Source organism: Prenolepis imparis, unplaced genomic scaffold (genome assembly GCF_030444845.1).
Source record: "Prenolepis imparis isolate NDT839.2.m4 unplaced genomic scaffold, iyPreImpa1.0 SCAF_14, whole genome shotgun sequence".
In the NCBI taxonomy this organism is placed as follows: domain Eukaryota; kingdom Metazoa; phylum Arthropoda; class Insecta; order Hymenoptera; family Formicidae; genus Prenolepis; species Prenolepis imparis.
The window spans coordinates 11,683,925-11,696,771 of NW_028141172.1; the positions used below are offsets into that span (position 1 = coordinate 11,683,925).

General features: G+C 26.3%; 1 pseudogene across 1 annotated transcript; it reads right to left on the bottom strand.

The window, feature by feature from the left end:
• Positions 1-7,389: 7,389 nt before the first annotated feature.
• Positions 7,390-12,200, bottom strand: LOC145945064 (proto-oncogene tyrosine-protein kinase ROS-like; annotated as a pseudogene). The gene is made up of 6 exons (XR_014426789.1): positions 11,644-12,200; positions 9,976-11,408; positions 9,698-9,799; positions 9,349-9,542; positions 8,063-8,533; positions 7,390-7,775 (listed from the first exon to the last, which is right to left on the bottom strand). The product of XR_014426789.1 is annotated as a proto-oncogene tyrosine-protein kinase ROS-like (transcript).
• Positions 12,201-12,847: the final 647 nt, after the last annotated feature.

A 12,847-nucleotide genomic window follows, 5' to 3' on the forward strand; every position in this document is an offset into this window, starting at 1 on the left:
TAAATATTTAGTTAGCAAATAAACGTCTTAAATAGCTGATTTCTGTCAAAAAATATTAATAAAGCGGTAATTTGTTAGTTAATTTTGAAATAATAATATATTAAAAATATTAAGATAGTAATATTTTGTAAAATAATAATATATATTTTTTTTCATTCGATCGCTTTTCTACTTGAAAATTTTGAAGAATTGCGAAATTTAATTACGCTTATATTATTGTTTTAGATACAATCGAATATACTACACTCGTTACATTGTACATTGAGTTTAATCGAAGAAAATAAACTATATAGTTTTATAGCTTGATTATATAAATCATTATAATCGATCTTGAAATAGTTTTATCAACTAAGAGTTTTATTAAGTAAGAGAAAACTCAAAATTTATCGAGATACATGGAGGAACATCAATTCGATTAGTGGTATTTAAATCATTGTGAAGATTACATGGAACATTGGTCATAGTCGAGAATCGTATGAAAGCCGATCGAGTATAAAAATATCTACAAGAAGAGAAAATTGTTATGTTAGAAACGTTACAAACATTATGTGTTTTACTAAAACTGTTAATGCTAACGAGAATGACCATAACGTTTTCATCAGGAAATCTAGGGATTCTGGAGGATCTTTGAAGCTTCGGTCCAAGAAGTTACGAAGAAAAGTATTTTCGTATACTCTAATTTATATACTTTACACAAATAAAAGATTTTTTTCATGAAGAAAATTGAATGTTATATATTGCAGATAATACACTATTTGTGTAATTGAAACTGTATAATACGTAAAACTAAAGAGTTTTAATTAAAAAAAAAATGTATATAAAGTTTATTAATTTTACGTCACACATTCAAAAATCAATGTTATGTAATCAAATTAAAACTTAAAATTTAATTTAATTCAGACAATATATTAAAATTTTTAAACAATATGTATTATTATAATATAATTGTTAGATTTAAAAGAAAGAATTAAAAAAATTAATGATTTCGTTGATTTCATCTTTCTTGTTACTTAATAAGTTTGTGACACATTTACATAAATTGTTTGTAATTTCTAAAACATTTTTATTTCTCTAGATATGTTTAAATTTACTAATTTTTATTTAAAACTTGCAGGGTAATTTATTTTTTATTTAACGAAATTTATATAGAAAATCAGAAAATTTGAGTTAAATAAATTCGCATGCTCAACAGCTACTAAACATCGAAGTGAAAGATTGGTGCAATTGAACTTCGAATTGGGGACAATTAATCAATCTATGAATAATATGCGCAATAAGCTGTCATTTTTGCTATATGTGAGAATTTATATACACTATTTATCACTTAATAAATATATATATATATATATATATATATATATATATATATGTGTGTGTGTGTTATATATGTATGTACATATTTTTATCAGACATAAATCAAAAGTTTATAGCATTGTGCTCTCCAGAAAATTCGTTTGCATTAAGAAATATTATATAAGATGTTTTTAAATACAGGAATTTATAAAATTTTTATGATCATGAAGAAAATGATAATAAAAATATATACATATATACCATATATATATATTAAAATATAAACCTTATTGAAATTTTAGTGATAACAAACGCACTCGTGAAAAAGAAAGTCAAGTTAAGATAGAGTTACTTATCAGAAGAAATTAATTAATTAATTTGAAACTAATATAAAATCTGAATTATGAGACAAAATTCCTTCAACAATCGAAGAAAGTCAAGCTCTCATGATTTATTTACTAAGAAAAATAGTTCTTACTTAAAGAAAAAATAGAGAAAGAAATGTCTTACCTGTTTAAAGTTTTAAATAAACATGCAATGCCATAATGAGATAAGTTGGAATCGTTTTTCAAGAAGTCATTTGATTCTTCTCTTAGATAGCATCTATGCAACTAGCGGTTTTACGGAGTACGGAATTCTCTACCACTTTCTAATAAAGCATTGACTTGGCCTAATTAAAAAGCGTTTGTCATTTTCGTGCTATGATACTGAATTAATATGATAATAAATAAAACTTTAATCTGATGATGCTAGAAGTCGGTCCGAGAACTTGAACGTGCTTTATTTGCTGCGCTCTGTATGATTCATTACGCTCTGCATGATCGATGATACTCACAATCAATGTTATTTCCAACAATTACTTTTTCTAACACAGAGATATTTTTCTTTTAGAATTTATCTTCTTTAGAATTTACCCCAGAAGATCATGGTAATCGTGAGACAATATAGTATGAAAAAATTTTTTAAATATGCTTGATTAATTTTACTATCCTCTTAGTAAAATTAATCAAACATATTTTATATTTTATTTTAATGAATATTATTATTTTTTATTGTGATAAATATTAATCAAAGAAATTTTCATAAAATTATTTTCAAACCATATGGTCTCACGATTATCATGATTTTCAGAGTAAATTCTAAGAAAAAATTTCTCTCTGTGAACAGTTTCCATGAAACTATATATATATAGAATATAATTATTCGTGGAAACTGTTCACAGAGAGTTTTAATTTGTCAATTGCACTGCCTTATATTTAAAATAAAACAAATATATATATTTACAATCTTCGTGAAAAAAGTGAAAGAAGTGCATAAGGTGTATTTAAAATTATATACAGCCTTACACATATCATAGACCTTTCTTTAAATGAAACAGTAATTCATTAAGTGATTTTTTGATACATGCAAATGATCATAAAATGCTCTTTCCAGAGAAATCGTGATTGAATCGATCGTACAATTGACATCGATTCAACCAATCATTTCTCGCTGGGTTAATGGTCAAATGTTTAAATTAAAAGATGCGGACAAATATTGTCCCGAAATATAATTAATGCAATAAATAATTGGCAAGTTGAGTTTGCTTGTAGGTATTCTATTCACGTCGATCTATAGTAGCTTCATTCTCTAAATAGGATTGCAAGATAAATTAATTTATGCAAATATATGCTAATAAGAAGTAAGTTTACTATACATTGAAAGCATAAAAATAATATCTATATTATCCAAAATAAATTTAGGAATTTTTACGCTTCAAGAAAGCAAGTTTATTATAATACTTTATAATTATAATTTAATATTTTATAATTATAATTATAATACTTTATAATTATAATTTAATATTTTATAATTATAATTTATAATTATAAATAATATATTATTTGTTTTTTTATTCTATCGTTTTTCTACTTGTAGATTTTGAAAATTGCGAAAAAAATTTGATTACGCCTGTGTGTGTATAACAATCTTTAATACAATTGAATATACTACATACATTTTACTGCGTACATTTTGATCGAAGAAAATGCAGTAATTATTGATTTATCAATTATTTTATAACTCGATCATAAAGATTATTATAATTAATCATGAAATAGAGTTTCACAAAGTAATATTCAGATATAAAAACTCGTAATTTATACACATTCACGCACGCACACGAAGTTGACGTGTTACAAAGAAGTAATCGAGAGACATGAAGGAACATCGATTCGAGTATATCTGAATCATTGAGAAGATCGCATGGAACATTGATCAGTATTGATTACTCATAGTCGAGAATCTCGTAAAAATCGCGTAAAAGAGAAGAAAATTGTTGTCAGGAACATTAAAAATATTATGTGTTTTACTAAAAGTATTGATGCTACTTTAACAATTTTCTAGGAAGTAAGGACTCGTTAATATAAAAAATTCTTATTTTTAAATATAAAAATTTCATAACATATATTATGTTTACGTTTAATATATGTATACGACTACATTTATAATTATAAAAGCATAATTTTATACTACATAACATCTATTTATAAATGTGGCAATTTTAAATGTAATATTAATAAACTTTATAGGTACATACATCTGTTTTTTTATATCAAGTTTTTTGCTTATGCAGTTTTAATTATTTAAATAAAATTTTTTAACGTCTTTTTTGTACAGTTTTACAGTTATACATGTAAATAAACATATGTAAAAACATTTAATTTGTTTTTAATAAAGAAATCTTCTACTTGAATAAAGTTTAGATTCGAACACCGTGAAATGGCTTTCTGGAAGCTGACCGGAACTGTAATATATTTTGGATTCTTCCAGAGAAGTACGTGACAGTCCATTAATATTAATACTTTTAGTTATACCTATATTATACGTGCCATGCCATTATAAGATAAATTGGAATCGTTTTTCATAGTCATTTGAATTTTTCCTGAGGTAACACATAATCATTTTCTAATAAAGCATTGACTAGCCCTTACATAATTAAAAAGCGCTCGTGATTTTAATATGTATACTGAATTAATACGACAATAATTAAAACTTGAATATCCAAAAAATTAAATCTTTATATATATTCGGTAAATTCTTTAAAGTTAATCTACGAATCGCAAGTTATTATCTTTCACTCTTACATATTTCCTTTTGTAACAGATCACGATGCACATGATCAAGTTATAAAACTTTTAATAAATATATTAAAGTTTATTACGTTCTTTTTTTTTAATAATACTATGAAATATCATTGTGCAATTCACGTATAATACAGACATCTATTCTCAAATAGATGTGCAAAAACTCGTTTCTTCTTCATATGCACATGTACAAATAATTAATTAAATGTGTCGACTAGATAATATTTATTGCATGCAATTTTACGTCTTCTATATCGCTTCTCACAAGTAAACCTCGGAGAAAATTGGACGCCGATTTTTTCAAATTTATTATAGTTATTTCTCATGTCAAAATATAAAGAAATCTGTCATTGTTTAAAGCTTAAAATTGATTTTTTCATTTCTTTTTAAATTTTTTTAATTTTGCGCAAATACACGAATTTACACATGTTTAAGTTGTTTCTAATTTTTTAAGATAATAAATCTATCCGATTAAACGTAGTTAAAACGCGATATTAAAATTTAAACCTAATATGTATTTTTTTTGTTGTCATGTTCAAAATTGTTATATATAAAAATAAAAAATTTTAACATTAATGAGTCCGTTTACTCAATGTTACATTGATAAACACATACATGTGTATATGACACTTTGATTTATTTATTCATGAATATTCTGTAATTTTTTATACATTTTTATTTCTCTGTAAATATCTATTTATATTTATAAATTTTTGTATAAATCTTACAGAGAAAAAGGCAAATTATTTTTTATTTAATACAATATTAAAAAATCAAAATTTTAGAGTTAAAATAAATTGTAACAAAACAATTACTAAGTACCGAAGTAAAAGATCAATACAATGAATCTTCGAATTGGCTCAATCAATCTGAATCAATAAATCAATAAATATGCGCAACAGCTATCACTCGCTATATGTGCGAATTTATATTCCATTTATCACTTAATGTATATGTATACTTTAATATACACACATATTAGGTACATATTTTCTCTCACGGGATACAAAGTTTATGATATCGTGCTCTTCAAAATTTGTTTGCGTTAAAAATATAACAATAAAAAAAGAAATTTAACAAGATATTACACACACACACACACACACACACACGTGCGCGCACGCACACAGAAAGTTATAAAATTTCTATGACGAGGAAGAAAATGATAATAAAAACATTTATTGTTGAAATATAAACATTGTTAAAACTGTGAGTGATAATAAACGCATTTATAAAAAAAGAAGTTGAATTATTTTATTAATTTTCAGTGTTAGTAAACGAAATATATGCTAAAGTTTAAAATTTTTCTTATGCAAATGTGTTAATAGTAATATAGAACATTATACATATATTATATAATTATAAAGTATCGTAAGCGAATTATTGACTTTAAAAATTAACATCTCATTTTTTATTAAAGATTACGCAAACCATTACATGTAATATTTATTTTGAAATATTTTCAAGCGATCCAACGAGATAGATCACACTTACAAGCTATACAATGTATATCAATAGAACATTTTAAATCAACTTCTAGATCAAGGATTACTAAATGTCACCAAACAACGAATCTGTGTCCAAGATTATTCTGAAAACGTGACTGTAAATAATGAAATCGGTAAGAATTTATCGGTAAGAAAGTTTATTAAGTATTTAATACACTATACATTAATTCATCTTCATGTTTCTAGTTGTGTATTATAAATTTAAAATAAAAATTATAGAATATCGAGAATGGACATTAAAAAAACAAAAAATTTTATAGTAATTTTATCTATCTTCATATGTCATTTCCAAAAGTATCGAAAATAACCACCTATTTGAACTGATACTTTTTGATAGATAAAACTTGATCTCTTTTCATATTTTAATGTCAAATGGTGAAACGAATTATGCTAAAACTATCCCGAGTAAAAATTTAGATTTACGCTACTTTAACACTTTTATATAGAAAATAAAAATTCATTAATATTAAAAATCATTATTTTTAAATATAAAAATTTAAAAAATATATACATATATTATATTATGGTTACCTTTTAATATATGTATACGGCCATATTTATAATTATAAAAGCATAATTTTATACTACATAACATCTATTTTTACATGTGGTAATTTTAAATGTAATATTAACAAACTTTATACATCTTTTTTATATCTCAGCTTTTAATATCAAGCTTATATAATGTCAAGCTCTTTGATTATGCAGTTTAAATTATTTAAGTAAATTTTTTTAACATCAAATTTTTTGTTTATAGTTTTACAGTTATACATGTAAATTAACATATGTAAAAATATTTAATTTTTTATAATAAAGAAATCTTTTACTGGAGTGAAACTTACAACCATATATAGTAGAGTACTTTTTCTGGAAACTGAACAGAACTGCAATATATCCTAAATCCTACGAGAAGTACGTGATTATTCGTTAGTACTTTTAGTTAAACATGCAATGCCATAATGCAATAAATTAGAACCATTTTTCAAGAGTCATTTATATCCTCTCTGAGATAACACCTATTGTAGGTCACTGGCGAATTTACGAAGCAAGGCAACAATTCTCCCACTTTCTAATAAAACATTGACTAGCCTTTATATAATTAAAGAGCACTCGTAATTTTCGCGCTATGATACTGAATAAATACAATAATTAAAATATTAATGTCCAATATTAAATGTTTTTCGTATATCATTCGATAAATTCTTTAAAGCTAATCAACGAATCGCAAAATACTATCTCTTTCACTCTTACATATTAAGATTTCCTTTTGAATAGATCACGATGCATCTGCATTCGATCAAGTTATAAAACATCTAGTAAACATATAGTTTATTACGTTTCTTTGAAAAATAAGATTATAAAATGACAATGACCAATTTACTTACAAACATATATAGAGATGTCTAATACAGACATATTTTCAAATATTTCAAATAAATGTGCAAAAATTCGTTTCTCTTTAATATACACATGTTCAAATAATTAATTAATTGTGCCGGCTAAATAATATTCAAATTGGATGCAATTTTGCGTCGTTTATGTCGCTTCTTAGATCTATAATATTGTTCAGACAAATTTTAAAATTTGGTCTGGCATTTGCTACACCTCAGCAACGCTGCATCAATAGATATAACAAGGATGGACAGTCGAGAGACATCTGCAACCTGCCTCCCTCGCGTACGTAATTCATCACTTCGAGATTAGATTTTGTAGAGTAAGGTTGCTCACCCAATGATGTAATCTCCCACATTAGTACTCCGAATGACAAAACATCGCTCTGAGAAGTAAATATTCCGTTCCCTAGGGATTCCGGTGCCATCCAGCGAACAGGAAGCAGACCTTCTCCTTCCTAAAATAAAATTTTAACAAAGTTAAATCTCCTATTCTAATTATCCATTTTTGCAATAAGTATTCTTAAGCAAAAAACTAATATTTTGCATTATACATTTTGTTTACTAATATTTTGCATTATATATTATATACATATATATTGGAGAAATATATATAAAAATATATACATGGTCTTCATTTTTCTTAAATTCTATTTGACTTAAAGATATAATATAATAATATAAAGACGCTACAATAGAAAAACACTTTCAAAAAGGTTCATCTTTTTTAATTAATTATATCTACCTTGCGATAATAGTCATCCCTGCAAATATCTCTAGCAAGTCCAAAATCACCGATTTTGACGATACGATTCTCACGATCTCTCGCAGACACTAAACAATTTCGGCACGCGAGATCTCTATGCACAAAGCGCAACTCTTCTAAATAGCAACAGCCGCGCGCAACATCTTCGCACATAGCGAGCAAATCATGAAGACGCAAAGCGTGTAAATCAGAAGGTTGTAAAATTCGACACTCTCTCAAATATTTTTGCAGATCAGTTTCCATTAATTCCAACACGAGTAGTGGAGAATCGTCGTCTAAGCAGACAGCTAGTAATCTTAACACATGTTCGTGTCTAAAGTGCCTCATAAGCTTAGCTTCTTGCAAGAATTTCTTTTTTTCTTCGACAGAAGCACACCTTTCTAACATTTTTATGGCAACGGATGTCTCTGATCCCGGTTCTTCTAAATCCTTGACATTCCCTTGATACACCTGCGAAATATTGAAAATTAATGTAACTTTTATTAAACAAGAAAAGATAATTTAATTTCTTATAACATTATACTTATATATTTCGTATTATTTTAAATAATTCAACGAAAAAAATGAAGTGCATATGTATGTCTTAAAAATTAATGTATTACTATCTCTTTTAAAATGTTGATTTATATATCCGAAAAAATTGTATTCTCATCTTAAGTACATGCCACTTATATTTATAATATTTTCTACTAAAATAAACGCCAAAAGGATCCTCTTAATTTAGAAGAAAAATTCTCTAAAGAGATATTCTTAACATGCAAGAATATATACTTGATGAGATGTTTTTTTATCCGTGTATTATTAAAATTATTAATCGATATAACAAAAAACAGTCTTACAAATGGACATATACTTATTTATATAGTTACTTATTACATGTATATTTAAATGTTACACATATAATTGAATATTTTTTATGTATTTGACATAGTTAAATACACATTTTTGCTTATTATGTTATTATTTTTAATATTAATTGTAAACTTATAAATTTATTATAAATTTAAATAATTTCATTTTATTAATTTTTATTTTAAATTTATTATTAATTTATTAGATTTATTTATTCCGGCGCTGAAGTTGCAAAAGAAATTAAAAATATATTCTCAATTTAAAAATTGGAAATATTCTTGTCTGTTTAGAGGACTTATTAATGCATTTCAAGAAAACAATTTTTTTGGTGTAAGATTTACTAAGAAATGTGCATTTCTTATTTCCACATCTAAACATTAATGACTTAAAATATGACGTTACCAAAAATTTACCATTCCGAATGCGCCGCTGCCAAGCAGTTTCGTTAGTGTGATTTGCTGACGTTTGATTTTAGTCAGCATAAATTTATTTGGATTATATTGCAACGCAGGACTGTATAGCGCATTATGCTGAACGTTTCCGATAAGTACCTCATGTAGAATCCTAGTTAAAACTTGCTCGTTATCTTCTTTGCGTTGTCGGTATACTGTTATAAAGTTATAATATATTTAAATAATATTATGCATTGCAAATTTTAAATTTTGCTCTTTTAATGAACAAGTTAATGTTTTTCTGAAAAATCTCTCCACTTATTACATTAATCATAATTTGTATTAAAAAAATGTGTATAAATATACTTACAACAATAAATAAAGTAGCAGATGCAGAATACAATAACGGTAGCAGCGAGGCTTAACATCAATGTTAGATTATATTGGGTAGTTCGAATTCTTGATTCATCACCTTTGTTACATAAAAATATAGTTTTAATTTTTTTGTCTTATTTGAATATTTCTATAATTTTTTCTTATAATTTTATCATTAAAAATATTTCATTCTTAAAATTCTGTAATACATTTATATGTATGTCAAATAAACAGATCATATTAAAATATCTACATATTATCATATTTGCTTACCAAGTGTTTCAAAAATAAATCTTTCATCAGATGGCCATGTAAAGTTCTCGTACTCAGGATATGTCAGTATCAAACGAAACTTGTATAAAGTTGCCGGTAGCAAGTTTTCTATATAATACATTACTGTCTCATTATTTGTCTCGAAATTATCTGCGATTTGCCACTTTTGCATCACATCATTTTTGTATTCCAGTACGTAATGGATCGTCAAATTAACGCTAGGAATCCACGAAATATTCATATTGTTTATGCTAGCTCCGCTAAAAGTAATATTGTTCGGTTCCGAGTACGTGTACACGGTTTTGATCGAACTGTCATTATAGAGATTGGTGTAGTTGGCTGGATACACACGTACATATACTAAGTATTTCTGTTCTGGCAACAACGATTGGATTATTGTAAAAAATTTGTTGTCTACTTTATTATTAATAAATGGCTTTTCTATCGGTTGCGTACTGTTCACCGAGTTAATTGTTCCCCAATATACTCTATAAGTTACTGTCGCACAATTCAGTTTCGTGGGTAGCATCCAATAAACTGCCGCTATAGTCGGCGTCAGAACCTGAACGTTCACATTTTCTGGTGCATTGAGTTTGCTTTCGTTAGTTCTTAGTATGACTTCCGATCGGAATTGCAGGTCCAACGATAATTGATCAGAGTAAAAATTGCTCACAGCTAGCTTCAGCTTGTATTTTGTAAATGGTGTTAAATTCTGAATATCATAATATTGCTCGTATGTCTGTATATAGAATTCATCGAACTTGTTATGAAGATTACTATTCAAACAGCTTACGTAGATGATATATTTAATAGTAGGTATGTTGTTTTTGCATTTGTGCTTGCGATTTGGTTTTGTAAAGTTCAAAACAATACTGTGTGCTGTTATTTTTACTATTGTAATATTATAATTCTTTTCATCAGGCGTAAGGCATTCCGTCCGAGGATATGGTTGTAAGGAGGATGATTTATCAAACGATATTAGGGGATTAAAGTAATCCGTGCTGTTTATTATTTGCACGTGTTTAGATGCGTTTTTTTCACTGTCGACAAGTGCATACTTCTTTTTTAAAATATAAAGGTAAAAATCTGATGTATTTGCATAAGGTCCACTTAAATAAATGTTTGTTTTATCATTATTAAAATGTGACACAAACTTTGCGCCCATTTCAGCAGTTGAAATCGAATTGCATTTATTTATTTTAATGTTCTCCACAATTAATTCAAGGTTTTTTCTCCAGAATATCAGCGGCTTCTCTGTATTTGTGATGTCAAGCTTAATTTGATAAAAAGTTTTAAAAAATGGTGTTTTGTATGGACTACAGGTCATATCGGTTCTTAAAAAAGATTGCACATTTCTTCCATCAAGATCCGATTTCATTATTACATACTGTATATATGACTCTGCATCTAACCCTTCTATCCAATATAAAAATCTGGAAAATATATATAGTATTATATATGTGTATTATAAAACATAATTTTAAACGTGTAGTTAAAAAAATAATAAGCTTAAGTTCTTACAATTATATGATAATTAATGATTTTATGATTCTTTATATCTTTATTACAAAATCATATTATATTATTGCAAAATTAGAAAATAATATAAATTCTTAAGTGAAAGACCCAAAAGTGTTTATTTTTTCAAGTGAATAAAAGTTAACGTACCCCACAGACGGTTGTACAGTAAAACAAAAATAATTTTCTCTGCTCAAAATTTTATCATATTTGATTGTGCCATTTTGCCACATTGTTAAGTCCAGCTTTATAATGGATTTCGCTGAGACGTCATATTCCATCCAATATAGATTTCTTCCTATCCAATCGATGCACAGAGGGTGTGTATTTTTTTATAAACTAGTTATTTTCGTAATATTATTTTTATTCATATCCCCTGTCATTAACTCTCGTAGTATATAATCATGCTCATCCAATTGGATCCAATAAATTTTATGTTCTACTACAGAATAAACCATTTCTATTGCATTAACATTGCTATTAAGGGTAAGAGATTGACGTAGTTTCTTGAATCCAGATCCCATATTGCAATAGTATTATTCACTGCAATCAATAATTGAGGTATCGGATTTTCGTGCGTCGTTGATACGTTCATTAAATCCGTATAAGGACCAGCACCAGCTTTAGTATGCGCTCGTACTCGATAATAGTACGTTGTATTAGGTTTTAGATTATGTTCTGTGCACTCCATTGTAGTTAAAATAGTTTTGTCGTCAAAGATTTGAATCTTTTTTAGATTCTCGATGAACCAACATTACACTGTATATCCTTGTATCACTTTGTTTTCAAGTGTAGGTTGATTCCACCTGTTAGATAAAATTTAGCCTTTTCATATTTAATAAATTTTTAACAGTATCAATATTTTTATATTTCTATGTTAAATTTTAGAGAAAAAAAGGATATAGACTAAAAACTTAGATTCTTCACCTGAAAGTCACAGAAATGATGATTTTTTCATTTAGAAATCCATTGAACTCTATGAATGTTCTTGGCTCGCTCGGAATTTTTCCTAGAGATTTTGAGGTGGTACATATTAATATGTTTAAGTTGATTATTTTGATAAATAAAAAAAAATAATAATAATTTAACGTGCAATGAAAATAAAGAAAAAAGAAAAAAAATAAACATATTTATCAAAATTAACATAGCAAGTTTTTAAAATAATTAAATAACATAAAACCCTTGTGTATTTGTGTGTGTGTATGTGTTTCAAGACTTGTGTTAGAAAAGTAATTGCTAAGTTATAATTAAAAAAACTTCCAATAAAGTGCCAAACACTTTTCTAAAATTTCCTATTATTCACAAATCAGAAGTACATTATTTGCCACTGATTTAAAACAAACAAGAATAATAA